This window comes from Vicugna pacos, unplaced genomic scaffold (assembly GCF_048564905.1).
Source record: "Vicugna pacos unplaced genomic scaffold, VicPac4 scaffold_103, whole genome shotgun sequence".
Taxonomy (NCBI): Eukaryota; Metazoa; Chordata; class Mammalia; order Artiodactyla; family Camelidae; genus Vicugna; species Vicugna pacos.
Window position 1 is genome coordinate 2,512,029 of NW_027328783.1, and position 14,094 is coordinate 2,526,122.

The window sequence follows — 14,094 nt, forward strand, 5'->3', positions numbered from 1 at the left end:
AAATTCTCATTTTCTTTTCGGATATCAGTGTCGATTTATTTTAGGTCTCATGTAGGGAGAAGCATTGCTATCAGTTAACTTCTTTATTACTCACTCTCCAGTGATGATTGTTGCTAGTTGATCTAATCAAGTCATGCTTAAGTCTTTCCTGCTCATGACACTAACAGCAGAGTCATGACTTATAGAATGCTCATAGAAGAAAGTACTTGATTGATTTTATTTTGCCAACCAATCAAACCAATCAAATAAAACCCTGGTGTTGACACAGACTATAAGCCCTCCAAAATAGGGTCACTGTCTTCATTGTGTTTCATTTGTTGGGTCACAGTGTCTGGATAGTGCCTTGCTGTCCAGCAGTTTTGTGAGGATACGGTGCCCTTGAATCATTGTAAGGACAGAATTTTGACAACAGACTGTGTTGTTCATTTCACGACGGAAAAGGTAATATAGAATTACTGTTCAGATCTGTTTTAAAATTAAGCTTTGAATTTTGAGAATAGTTCAAGAAGCCATACAAAGCTCTTTTTCACTAATTTTAGATCTATCTTAGACACATTATGTTTACATAGCAGAGTAACTTATCAAGTAGATTTGACAAAGGAGTGTTATATTGATTATTTGTTTTAGTTGAAATATTCTACCAGGGATAAAGTCATAAGTGCCCATAAATGAACAAATATATTTGTATTTAAATGCAACATGGGAGCAGACTACATATGTTTCTATATAATATATATGACTGTGTGTTTTAATCTGTCAGTGTTTCAGTAGTTTTTCAGCAATTTTGTAACTTTAGAATTCTTCTAAAAAAATCACCCCCAATTCTAGTGCAGTTTGTACTGTGTATCCTGTCTTATGCATGGGATTCCACTGTCCCCTCAGTGAGGAATTTCCTCTCCTATTGTGTTAGGAGCAGAGTTAAAGGAACTGTGATTTCTAGGCCTTTGCTCTCCATGTGTTTGCAGTTGGCTCTCAGTCACGATTTTCCCTTTCCAGAGTTTTCATTGTTAAATTAGAATTTCTGAAAATAACTATTAATATGTTGCATTCGTCTCCCTAGAAACTTGACGTCTTTGTGCTTTTCAGTTTTCAATTTATGAAAAATGCAAATGCACTCTTGTTTTTAAGTTGTCCTTTTTCAATAGATATTTATCTCTTAATTGATAGAATAATTTTTTCCCAATGAATGAATCAGTGTGCATGTTTTAAAGGATAACTTACTTTTTATTTTTCTTATTGTAACAGTAATATTCATTGTAGAGAATTTAGTAAATAAGGATTAACACAGTAATAACTTCACAATGGCCTCTAATCTCACCTGGAGATACAGTTGTAAGGTTTGAAATTGAGAATTATAAGTCCTCTCAAATTTTTCTTTTTCAAGTACGTATTGGTTACTGAGATCCTCGAATTCCCATATGAATTGTAGCAGCAGATAGTCAGTTTCTGCAGAGGAGCCCGCTGGGATTGTGATCGAGACCACGTTGAATATACGGATCGCTCTGGGGAGCACTGCCATTCCAAGAGCACTTTCTTTTGATAGGGGAATGTGTGTGGAGTGTCTGTCCTGGTATTTAGGTCTTCTTTAACTTTTTTTTTTCAACAATGCTTTGAGTTTACAGAGTATTATTTTACTTTAATTATCTTTGCCTTTATATTGAGGACAAGTGTGCAAGGTACTGGGATCAGAAGTGTATTTGAGCCCCGCAACTTGCTGCCACCATGGACGCTGCACTCTTGCTTCACCCGCTGTACAATCTTGCACAGAGTACGACCTCAGTAACTCTCTCTTGAATGAATGATTATATGATTGTTGGATGATGCTTGAGGGTCCTTGTGATGACTTTTTTCCCCAGCCTTTCCCCAGTTCTTAACTATGCCCTTTCTCTTCCTAAACTCCAGCCTGGGTTTCAGCCTGCCTGTGGCATTGATTTTCCTTGTCTGTGGACTCTTCCTTTCACTGGTTCCCGATAATGTTACATGTGGGCTGTGGAAACTTGCTAGATGTCAAGAAAGAGCTAATCCATTGTAGGCCAGTATTTTTAGAGTTTGTTATTGTTTTACTGATTGAAATTAAATGAGGCTGCCCCCTGAGCCCTCTCGTGAGCACTTTTGACCTTCCTACAGCTGATACTGCTCTAGTTGCTGCATGTGCCCTTTCCCCAGCCTTGATTTTGTAATTGAATAAGTCACCATCACTGGAGCCCTCTCTTTAAAAGATAAAGAGAACATTTGCTCCTTTTCCCTGTTTGGGGACTTCGATGAGATGAGATGAGATCCCAGATAAAGAATGGAGCCCCACCTCTTTCTGACCCCCGCTGTTTCCGTTCCTTTCTTCAGGGGAAAAGAGTACAATTCAACAGTATAAAGATTGATTGTGAGCTAATGAGATAGACAAGACAACCGATCATTTATTAAATAACCTTTCATGATAGAAACAAATGTATTATACACACAAACAGCACACAAAGCACTGTAGTACCATGGTTACAATCGTGGGTTCGAGTTCGTGTCCTGCTCTGGAGAGACCAGTCCTGTGAGATGGAGAACTGGTAAGTCGGCTTAGCCTCTCCAGAACTGGTTTTCTGTCCTGCAGAGACGGGGCTCGCTAGGCGTCCCCCCCGTAGAGGTGCTGTGGGGTGTAAATGATGCGCATGGGCAGCCTGAGCACAGCTGCTCATTCCTCGTAAGTGCAGGGTAGCATAGCTTTTGCGGTGATGGCTTTATGACCGCCCCATGGAGACTGTCAGTGCTCTGAAGGGATGCCTTGTGGTTTGGAGATGGGATTCTCACTTCTGTAAATACCCAAGTATAGTGTTATTGGGTCCTGCTGATTTCAGTCTATTCTTTAGAAAGTACATATTGTAGATATATTTTTCAAGCATGCGTGCTTTTTTTCTTTTACTATTTAAAGTTCTACCCTCTCATCTCTTGGTGTTACTTTTCATGGAATCCAGGAAACAGTCCTAAGCTACCTGCCTCTTCACACTTTTCCGTGGTGGTTTCCTTCCCTGATTAGAAGAGGGTTTTGCATAGGAAATTTTATTTGTTCCCCTTTTCTTGGAGTCTCTCTCTCTGTCTGCCCATCTCTCACCTCTCAATCTGTCCATTTCTCAACCCACTGCTTCTTCTGACATGTTCCAAAACGCATTTCAGGTAGCTTACAGAAGAACAGATACCAAATAAACAGGTGAGAAAATGGGGCCCAGTTCAGACAGTGAGGCTAGGAGGCGAGCCTGTGTGAGGGTTGCAGGCGTGAGACACATGCCTCTGCCATGTGACTTATAAGATCGACAGCAGCAGTGTGCTTCAAGCTCCCAGCAGACACAGGGAAGCAGGATTTGAGGGAGATGCTTACTGGCTGTGAAATAAATAAGTGACTTAGGAGAAGCCCAGCCTTTCCAGCTACTAAGGCTTAGGAGAATATTTTGAGTGTCTTCCAAAATCAGAGTATGGCATCTTTTCTTTTTTCAGAGTTCTATGTATAGTTGGTTACATTCTATACCTGGAAATTTCTCCAAAACTGCTTCCCACGTGAGTCCCATGGCTCGGGGATTGGGTGGTTCTGCTCATTGATGGGGGTTGGCCAGAAACAGAAAATGAGAGCCTCAAAGGGGCCTGGGATTTGTCAGTTATGTTTTGTCAGTGCTGTAGGGTTCAAGAAATGCTTTCACCGTTTCTCTCCATCTGAGGCGGCAGCGTAATCTCTTACCAGCATCAGGAGCTCAGGGCCACGGGATGGTGGGGGCTGACTGCACTGCCGTCAAGACAGCTGAGCTAGTCACTGCAGGTGTGGTTCTTTTACATACTGCATTTCATGTTCTTTACTAGAATGTTTCAACAGGGAGTTAATTAACTGAGTTAATTAACATTTAATAAATATGATCTTTGTTGAAAAGACAGTTATAGGCAGAATATAAGCTGTGAAGTCTTTAAAAACGGTTTCATTACTGAAATTTCATTTGGGGAGATACACGGTTTATCTTATATATGGCTCTCTTTTAAAGTAACAAAGAAACAAGACAGAAAAGGCAGAGGATGATTTCTGTTCTTCCTCTCGGCTTGCAGGTGCCCTCACCCCCAGTAGCATCAATCAAGACACCAGCACTGACACTGGCCGTGCTCAGAACTGCCTCAGCCCTGAAGACACTGCTGACAAATAGAAGGGGGCCACGCCCTGTTACAGCAGGTGCTCTCACTTTGTGGGTCCTTATGTAACTGCGTGGTGTTAATCAGGATCGCCCGTCCTACATTGTGTGATGCTGCTGCTTTGTCTCCTAGTTACTTGTTTCTCTAAGTATTCTTGTATTATTCTCCAATGCATAGTACTACACACCTACAAATGCTTTTTTCAGATGAAAAAGAATGTGCATTTAAAATAATAACTCTGAAAAAGGGGGCAAAAGAGGCTATCCTTGTCCCGCTATTCAAAGATAATAATTAACACGTTAACGTATATTTTCATCAGTGTGGATCACCTCTGTCATAAAAAACCAGAGAGCACTCTGTGACTGTTTACTGTGTGGACACCTCCATTTTCCATTCGGCTTTTTATATGTTTTTCTACAATATTCTATCTCCTCTGGCATGATTTTTGATGACCAGTATAGCATTCTGTCTTGTGGAGGCATTGTCCATTTTACTTCGGACTTAAATAAACTTTTAAATTCCAAGTATACTTAACTGAAATACTGAAAAGAGAACTGTGGTGGTAGAGGAAGGCCCTACCTCCCTTCCCCTTATTTCCGAAGAGTAAAAACTGTTGAAACTTTGATATATATGTTTCATGACCTTTATGCCTATGACATACATATATACACACATATGAGAATTCCATGTATACGTGTGTGTATATATGCTTTATTTAAAAATGAGACCATACTATATGTTTTTCTGCAGCTCGCTTTAATCACTCAGGTGTATATCATAGACGTCCTCCCACTCCAGACTCACACGGTCCTTTCAGATAGAGTGGAGGGGTCTCCTGATTTGCGGGTGTGGTCTCTTTCCCACGCACACCTTTGGTGAGAGAATGCTGTGGACAAGGCCCTGGACCACGGCGAAACGCCGGCTCCCTCATTGCTCGCAGCTCGTCGTGATTTACCGCATCATTGTCTTGATGGTGGACAGTTAAGTTTTCTCCATTTTCCACTGTCAGAAAGGATATTTGACTGGCATCCTTCTTGTACAGACATTCCTGTGATCTTTTATGAGTATTCCCTTAGTTAAGGCTTCTGGAAATTTAGTCCCTGGATGTGACATTTACATTCATCACAGACTCCATTCAAGTAACTCTAGAAATTCCTTCCATAGGGGAATGAAAAGATGCACAATTACTTATGTAACCAATTCTCTATTGCTGGATATGATTTCACTTCAGTTTTTATTCCCACCATTGTAAACAGTGCTGTGTAAATGCCCTGATGGGTACATCTTTTTGGACTAAATTTGTTTTTTCCTAAAGGAAACGATTCGTAGAAGTGGTGTTGAGTCAGTGTGTACGTACGTTTTTCAGAGTTTACATATCCATTAACATGTCATCCTCTGAAAATGTCGCTCATGGTTTCTTCTCCCACAGATGGACACTAGATAGAATATCTTTTAAAAATATTTGCCAATATGATGAGCAAAAGTGCTTTTTCATTGTTTTAGTTTGCATTTGATGACCAGTGAGGTATTGAGCATTTTTCACTCATTAGCCATTTGACATTTTTAAAATGAATGATTGCTTTTATCCTTTGCACACATTTAAGTGGGGGAGCTTCTTGTTGCTTTGTGACAGCTCTTTGTATGTTATGAACATTAACTTCTTGTCTTCAACAACATGTATCACAGAGCTTTTTCTTGTCATTTCTTGCCTTTCATTTTGTTTAGGAGGATTTTAATTTTGGTAGTGTCTCAAAATATTCTTATGAAAATAAATGTATTCCTTATGTGTTTTATCTTTGAAATTATTCTTAAAAATAATTTCTTATACTGGAATAAATCTCCTCTGTAGGTTTTTTTAATCTCTAAGATGGAGATGATAATAGTACTTGTTAATGTAAGGGTAAGTTGAGTTAATAAGAGCAAAGTGTTGTATTTGCTGTTATTAGTACTTTTTTATATTTACATCACTGTCTGTAAATTATCTTGTGGTCCTTATGAGAGGAATAGCATTTATTCTTTCTAGGTGATTGTCTGATTGTCTCAGGACAATTACTGAAGTCATACTTTTCTCTTTGATTTGAAATCCCACCTTTACAAAATACTTATGTACACTAGAGTCTCTTTTTGAGCTCATGGTTCCCTTCTGTCAATCTGCCTTTCTTACTCCAGCACCATAACTTACATATTGTAAAAATTTATTTAATAATTGGCAGTCTGAATTTTTTTTCATTCTTTTCTTCCATCCCAAATTTTCTTGTCTAGTATTATGATTTTATTATTCCTGAAGAATTCCAAAATATTTTGTTCAAGTTAAAAAAAAATCAGATTGGAGTTGTCATGGGAGTTTTCAATAAGTTTTGAATTATTCTGATGAGAACTTACATCTTTACAAAACTGCTTTCCTCCATGCAATTTGTTGATGTCTCTACATTCTCACCTCTTACTTTACCCCTCAGTACAGCCCTGAAGTTTCTCCATTTAGAACATGGGCATTATTTTTTAACTTATTCCAGATTATTGTTTATGTTTTTGTCAATTTTGTAAGTGAAAATTTTTTGCTATTATATTTTTAAACGCTTAAAACTGAAATTTAGAAAGGAAGATTCGGTTTGTAAATACTCACTTTGTAATTTGTCATTTAAAATTGTAAGTATTAAGTAGTTGTTCCAGAATCCTTTCTTTTTTGTTTTTAAAAATTTGTGTCGAAGATTCTCAAAATGTTCATAGCTAAGTAGTATAGGTGGGGAGACAGATGGAGAGAGGTAGTGTGGCTCATGTACAAACTGTGAGCAGTTTCATGGCTGCCTTTAGGCTGGAGAAACCACAGAAGAGCCCAGGTTAGACAAGGAATGGCTTTGTATGCACTTGAAAGCCAGCTTTCCTGCCTGTATGGTGAAGCCTGGTGGGTGTGGCAGGTAGATGATCAAGGTCTGATCAAGGTCATTTGCTGCACAGAGCGCTGTGTCTGTGAGAAATGGTGACCATTGCCATGGCAAATGCTTGGTGCCAGGAACAATGCAGGGGAGCTGGGGAGCCTGTGTTAAGGATTTTCCAGTCCTGGGAGTGGGAAGATCAGACTCTGCATTCAGATCTGAGTTTGAATTAATCCTCTTTAGTTTACTGGACCTCTGACTTTTGTCAAGTTATGCATCCTGTTTGAACTCCTGCTTTGTTGTCTCTCAAAACAGAAGAATTACAGCCTGCTGCTAGAGTGTTTGATCAGGGTAAATGATTTGTGTCTATAAGATGCCACGTACAGTCACAAGCTCAGTGAGCAATGAGCTGTCCCCTCTTCTCCTGCAACTCAGTGCTCGATAAGTCATCAGCAGAAAGCGAGTCCCTAATTTGTATGTGGTGCAAGGAAGAACAAAACTAACGTCTTGCCTTTCCCTGGCAGTATTCTTACTTCTTTGCTTCATGTACCTCTTTCCTCCTTCACTCTCCCCTTTCACCTCCTCCACCAAGAGCCCGAGACTCTCTCAGAACACTAGATTCAAATTATTTAAATGTTGGCTCATTCCCATGAAATGACAGTGACTTAAAAAAACTGTACACATCCCAGAATTCATTGTATTTGATTTACACACACACACACGTGCACACACACACACACACACACACACATCAGGCTACCTCCCATTTACTGAGGGAGAAGGGCCACTTTTTCTGAGTTTTCATTTACTCAGCGTGAGAGCAGTCTCTTAAGCAGAATTTCACCTGGCTTCGTGCATGGTTTTTTAAATTGGATTTCTGCTTTTTGTCCATAAAAATATTCTCCTATTAGAAGACAGGAAGTGGAGACATAGATATTCTGCTGAGATATTGGTGTTATCATATTTGAGTTTTAATGGACATAAGGCGGCATAGAGTCATACATTATTATGGATGAGAATGCATGATGATGTAACTTGGACAAGAATCTGGGTCTCCTGCCATCGTGTCCACGCGGGTGAAGAGGCAACTGGGTGGGGGATGGCAGGGAACCTTCTTGCTTGAGTTCCAGGTTCTTGTTAGTTTTCATTGCTCAGCTGCCTTTAGTTTATGTCCATGAGGCCTCTCATGGGAAGGTCACTATGTCCTGAGAGACTGAGTTACTAATCAGCAGAAAGCTCTGGACCCACTCATATTTTCCAGAGTTTTTCTGCTGACCTGCTGACACTTTATATAAATGAGACCTAACAAACTACTGGATATAAAATCCTTATTGTTATCATTTGCCCTCGAGTTCCATAGGAATGGGGTGCTGTCTCAGGCTGTCTAAGGCTAGATCTGAACAAAGATAGGGTGATAGGCTCTGCTGCTGGACCCTCCCCAGTCGAATGGGATTTCCACCTTAGTTTTTAGAATCAGGCAGATGAGTTCAAATCTTGTCTTTACCAGTTATTAGCTTTGTGACCTTGGGGAAATAACTACGTTTTTGGTTCCAATTTTCTTTATCTGTAAATAAGTTCAGTATTTATTTTAGGGTTTTTGTTTTAGAATTGAATGTGCTAATTCCCTAATTTATTCCTAAAATACTGATCACATGGTTCTATGCTGGTGCCTTAGTAGTTGATTGCTAAGGGACTCAACAGTGAGAATGGGGGTGGGGCCCCCTGGATCATACAGCTTATATTCCAGGATATGCTTGTAAAAGACAAGATTGCAGTGGATTTTTAGTAAATGTCCATTCCTTTCCTAATCCCCATTGATTGTGTATATATCTTTATACTATTATATGAACAATTTTTTTTGCAGTTTAAATCTCTTTGTAGTATTTAAAGAATGTAGCTATAACAAAAATACGTGAAATAAAATGACTTGACTTTTATTTTCCTTTCAATAAGCAAAACAAAATAAAATAGAAAAGAAAAGAAAAAGTATTGAAGGAGTAGAAATAATTTTATTTCCGTGGAATCAACTCCCTATGTTAGGTTTTTCCATTGTGTTGTTCAACATCATATAAAATTGACAGGTTGTGACTTCAGTGTTGATAGCTAGGTGAGTATAGTTTCTTTTTGTGGTTGTCTTTGATGAATTATTTGCACTAGATCATAAATGATGTGCATGTTACATATTGGAAACGAGGAAACATTGGAGACATACTACCTCCAATGCAGTCATTTTGTTACCGAGTCCAAACTCGTTCTGCTCGCCACATGACAGGCCAATAAACCGGGAGATGAGGTGTTGGAGCAAGGAATAGTGACTTCACTTGCAATGCTGGCAGACCCAGAAGACGGCAGACTGATGTCCTGGAGAACTATCTTCCCCAAGTAAGAATTCAGTCTCCTTTTATACTAAAAAGGGGGGGGGGTTGTGGTTGGTTGTTGCATACTTCTTGCTTTATGAATTGTTTGTCCTTTGAATCCGCTGTTCTTGCAGCTGTCCATGTGGATCAAATCATGGTACCCCTGTAAAACCTCCAAAAAAACAAAGGCTATTCTCTATTATGCAACTTGCCATCTCTACAGAAGTGCAGATGAGCTAACATTTTTAAAGATCAGGGCCAGGAGAATAGGCTTTCCTGCAGATTTCAGGCTAAAGGCAACTTTCTTTTTCAAATGGTGCAGAGCTACCAAGTCTGAGCCTAGGAAACAGGGCACAGGTTTAAACTCAAAGGAACAGATTTAACATAGGGTAAAAACTGTTACATTTTATTACAATTCCGTTTCCAGCTTCATAGATAATATTAGTAAGAAATATGAGCAATTTTGTATTTTTGCTTCTTAATAACCGATAAGTGTACCAACTATATTTTGTGAGCAGGGATGCTGTGCAGGCATTGGGGTGACAGCAAACTCTTGTAGGGGGTGGCCGACCCTGCAACATCTCTGATGCCCCGTGAGTGTTGGTGAGGGTCCCCGTAGCCAGGGGCTCTCTTCAGGAACTAGCATATGGGCATTGACCTCTGGAGACCTCTTTTTCGGCTGCAGGAATTTTTTCAGATATTGAGATTGAAAAATCACTCCAGCTGGGAATAATTAGGGAAAAAAAAGAAAAGGAAAAGGGTTTGGAGTAGAGTAGAAGAGTAGGACTTAAGATCACGGAGCCTGAGTGCTTGGCAGCGGGGCCTCGGGAGAGAGGGGAGCAGAGGTGGGGAGGGGCCTGGCTCCGGAACCAGCTCCTGTAATTGTCCCTGCACGCAAGCCACATAGCTTTAAATTGGCCTGGGCCACCTCTCTGGGCTGGATATCACCCTGGGCAGAACCGTGGTATCTGTAAAGTAAAATGACTTCACAACTATTGCACAGAGCTGCAGGTGTAAGAGAGCCTAAGCCTGTCTCAGAGTGCAGGGGACAAGCGGAAAGGAATGGCAAAATTTCCACTGACAATTGAAATTTTGTTAAATAGCCTGCTACAGTTGTTTGCATCACTTGAATGAATGCAGGCATATTTCTGTGGGCATTTATAGGTTCACTGAACCCCACCAGCCCCTCTTGCCCCCATCGGAGATGGGCTTTCTCAAGCACAGTGCCCCTCCTGCTTGGGTGGAAAACGCTGCTGGTCTTTGCCTGGGGCCGGGCTGCTGCAGGGCACTGAATCCCCGAGGCACGGCCTGTGAGACACGACAGGAACATCTCTGCTCTTGACTGGGTGCCTCCGTTTCCCCTGCAGTGTAAAAATGCCGGTGACTGAGTTAGAAGCATGCTTCCAAGCTGTCCATGTCCTTGGCATCCAGAAGCGGAGCCTGGAAGCTTTCGAATTCATCCAGAATGCGGTTTACATTCACCTTCAGCAGGTGAGTGTATGTCCTTACACAAGTGGAGGAATTACTGCAGTTTTCCTGGAACTTTCTCACTACAAGTCCATTTGATTTTTCTGTGCTAGGATTCAGTATGGCCTGCTAAAAACTCTGGAGTGAGATCTTGAAACCCTGATGAAGAGCATTATTTATTTCATTTCTCTATATGATACTCTTTTACTTTTAAAATTCAGAATTTTTGGTTGTTTCAAAAATTTTTTGGGGGGGTTGGAGAATCATGTTTACTCTTACCATCTTTGCAACCTGTTGCTTTGTGCCTCTCACCTGTCTTCTGTCACTTGTGAGGCGGTTCCATTTGTGACCCTGTCCGGGTTGTTCATGTTATAAAACATAAAGCCTGTAAAAGTACAGTCCCTTTTCCTCCGAAGACATTCCACAAATACTCCTTTAACCTGGGTGTGGTTTTAAGAAGACAGAATCTTTAGAACATGTCCTTGCAGGTTGCTAGTGCAAAATCCCAAAATCAATAGTCTAGCTCAATATCTAAAATCTTTCTAATTTACCTTGGAATTGTATGGATAAGTGAAGCAGTTTGCTAAGAACTCAGACCAGGTTTGGAATACAGGCTGGTGTAGCTCAGCAGGTCCTCCCAAGCTGATGCTCTGCCAGAGGGCGGGGCCGAGGGGAGAGGGCGGGTCCTGCCCTCCCTGAGGAGACAATTTCATGGCAAAGACTTTCACCTGGTGAAGAACTTGGAGTTTCTTCTAAGAAGAGTGGGTCTTAAAAGAGTCCAAAAAGCGCGGGAGTGGCACAGTCCCATTTGTCTCAAGTAGGGGAGAGCGGCTGTGGGGCCACTTAGGAGACTCGTGAGCCCAGGTGGGCAGTGTTGGTGGCTTCCACTTGAGCGGTGGGACGGTCAGTGTTTAAAAGCGAACATATTGAAGGCATGTTTAGATGGTAAAAAGGAAAGGATGAAGGCTGGCTGTGAATGCAGGATGGAGTAAGGCCCAGGTTTCTGGGTGGATTAATGAGGTAAATGATGGTCCTTCTGTGCTCTGAGGAGGGAAAGCTGCAGAGGGAGTTCTGGGGGAAAACAGATGAGTTCAGCTGTGGGTAAAGTGAAAGGTTGTTAGATGTGTGGTCTGGGAGCTCAGGTGAGAGCCACTAGTGAGTAGGGGGAGGTGAGAGGGACTTTCAAATAATTTTGTATTGTGAACATACAAATAAGTATGAGTAATGACACATTTAACACCTCTATATTCTGGATTTAAAGCCCAGTAACATTTTGCTATACTGACTGCAGAGGTTATTAATATTTTTTAATAGAAATAAGTAGAAACAAAATAGTGGAGTTAGTGAGCATCTTAGAGTAGATGTGTGTCCTTGTATGTATTTTTATACCTCATCTGTTTATAACCATAATCTACAAAAAGTTATCTTGCTTAGCATAAGAGTTAAACACAGGGACGTGACACACATTGTTGGGGGTTGAAGCTGATCTTCTCGGGCAAATTATGGACCCTCTCTTTGCCTTAGTTGCATCGTCTGTGACTGCCCCAGGGCCCCTCATCACAGCTGATTTCCTAGAGTAGATGTTGGGAGGGAGGCTGCTGAAGGGAGTAAGAGGTGGCAACTGCTAGGGATATTGAAGAAAGACAAAAACAGATTAAAGCCGATAAACTGAGTACAAATACCCTCTAAATAGAAGGAATCCCGCAGTGTTTTGAGCCGCTTATCATAAGGGAAAGAAAATCACGTGGATCCAAAGCTCTTGAGCATATGAGTATTGTGGGTGGGAGGGTGTCATTATAAAAGTGTTGAGAAAAGGCCTCTTTGTTTTCCTTGACATTACCAGTAAGGATGGGGAGCAGAAGCGAAACCCTCTGCTTCACAGTTGAAGGTGATGTTTTGTGCGAAACTGACCAAAGTTTGGAAACCAGTCATCAGCGATGCTGGCAAATGAAGAGGCTTCTGGATTGGGTGGGGCACTTGCTGTGACTTCCAGGTGACCTGCTGGCTGGGGGCTGTGTGGCGGGCAGTAGTTTTGCAGTGTAGCCCGGGCATAATCTCTAGCTCTGATGCTGCTGGTCTGATTAACAGACCTGGGCGCACACTGTCCTAATGGGGCAGCTCGGGATGTGGCCCTGCCGTGCTGAGAGCGAGAAGAGGGCTCCCCTGAGGAGGTGTCCCTGCGGAGAGTGGAAACGTACTCCTGCAGGGGAGGAAGAGCCTCTGAGCAGCGGGCCGGATGCACAGGCAAGACCAGCATGAGCACTGATGTTTCCGGGAGCCGGAAGTCATACAGTGGCCCAAACGGCCTTGTTCCTGAGAGACTGGAGGGAATAGATGCTGAAAAGGCAGGCTAGGGTCAGACCCTGTGGTGGGTTATGAGTGACAGGAGAGGATTGTTCAGGCAGGCATGAGACAACTCTGTGGGCGTCCCAGCTGGGGCGTCACGCCGAAGGGAAGAGCAGAGTTATAGACTTTGCCACTTATAAGCTGTGTGACTTTGAGCAATATCACCCCACCTCTCTCTATATATATCTTCATCTGTAAAGTGACACAGTGACAAGGTCGTGTCATCAGAAGTATTAGCTTAGCTCTGATCCTCTTTGTCGACTCCTGTCAGTGCTTCCCTGAAAGGTTCTGCAACGGCTGCTTTTACCCTGAGACGGGAGGGCATAGAGGGACACTGTAATACCCGAGGGCAGGAAGGGGTTGCTTTAAAAGCAGACATGTAACAGCCTGCAGCTGCAGACCTGCAGGCAGTTTGGTTGACGGTCCTTGAGAGGACTTTGGAGGCCTTAGCGTCGTCTTAAGTCTTGTTTCCCCTTGGGGACCGGATTTGCCTTTGGGGATTGATGTTGAAGATTTGAGCTTCTGCAAAGCTGTTTTCAGAGATGTGTATATACGTAAAATATCATATAAAATAAAATGATTTATTTAACGTGTGTGAATTTGTAGCTGTTAGGAACAGCTCTGTTGGCCTGGTCTCCACGGAGGACACCAAGGGTCAGCAGAGCATGCAGGAGGGCAGGCAGCCTGCAGTGCTTCTGCGGGGTGTTCTCCCCATTAGGGTGCTCTGCTGAGTTGAGTCTTCTACGAGTTTTGTTGCCAGAGGAGCAGACAGCAAATTAATGAGTTCTAGAGGGATTGTATAATGACAGGAAGAAATAGGAACCTGGAGATTTTCTGGACTAAAACACGCTTTGGTTCCTGATTCAGTGTGTTCCATTACAGAATTGATGAGTTGTGTCTAT

The 14,094-nt window shown here is 41.8% G+C and overlaps 1 protein-coding gene across 5 annotated transcripts in view; it reads left to right on the forward strand.

The window, feature by feature from the left end:
* Positions 1 to 363: 363 nt before the first annotated feature.
* LOC140694718 (uncharacterized) overlaps positions 364 to 14,094 on the forward strand; it is a 204,121-nt gene continuing 190,390 nt past the window's right edge. The window contains exons 1-4 of one of the 5 annotated variants that reach the window (XR_012070314.1): positions 364 to 441; positions 3,475 to 3,534; positions 4,069 to 4,189; positions 4,900 to 5,174. The gene's annotated coding sequence lies outside the window, so the exon portion shown is untranslated. Of the gene's footprint in view, positions 442 to 2,950; positions 3,191 to 3,258; positions 3,791 to 4,068; positions 4,190 to 4,899; positions 5,175 to 9,294; positions 9,405 to 9,513 lie in introns of those variants that run through there. The other 4 variants (XR_012070313.1, XR_012070309.1, XR_012070307.1 and 1 more) reach the window with 4 other exon arrangements.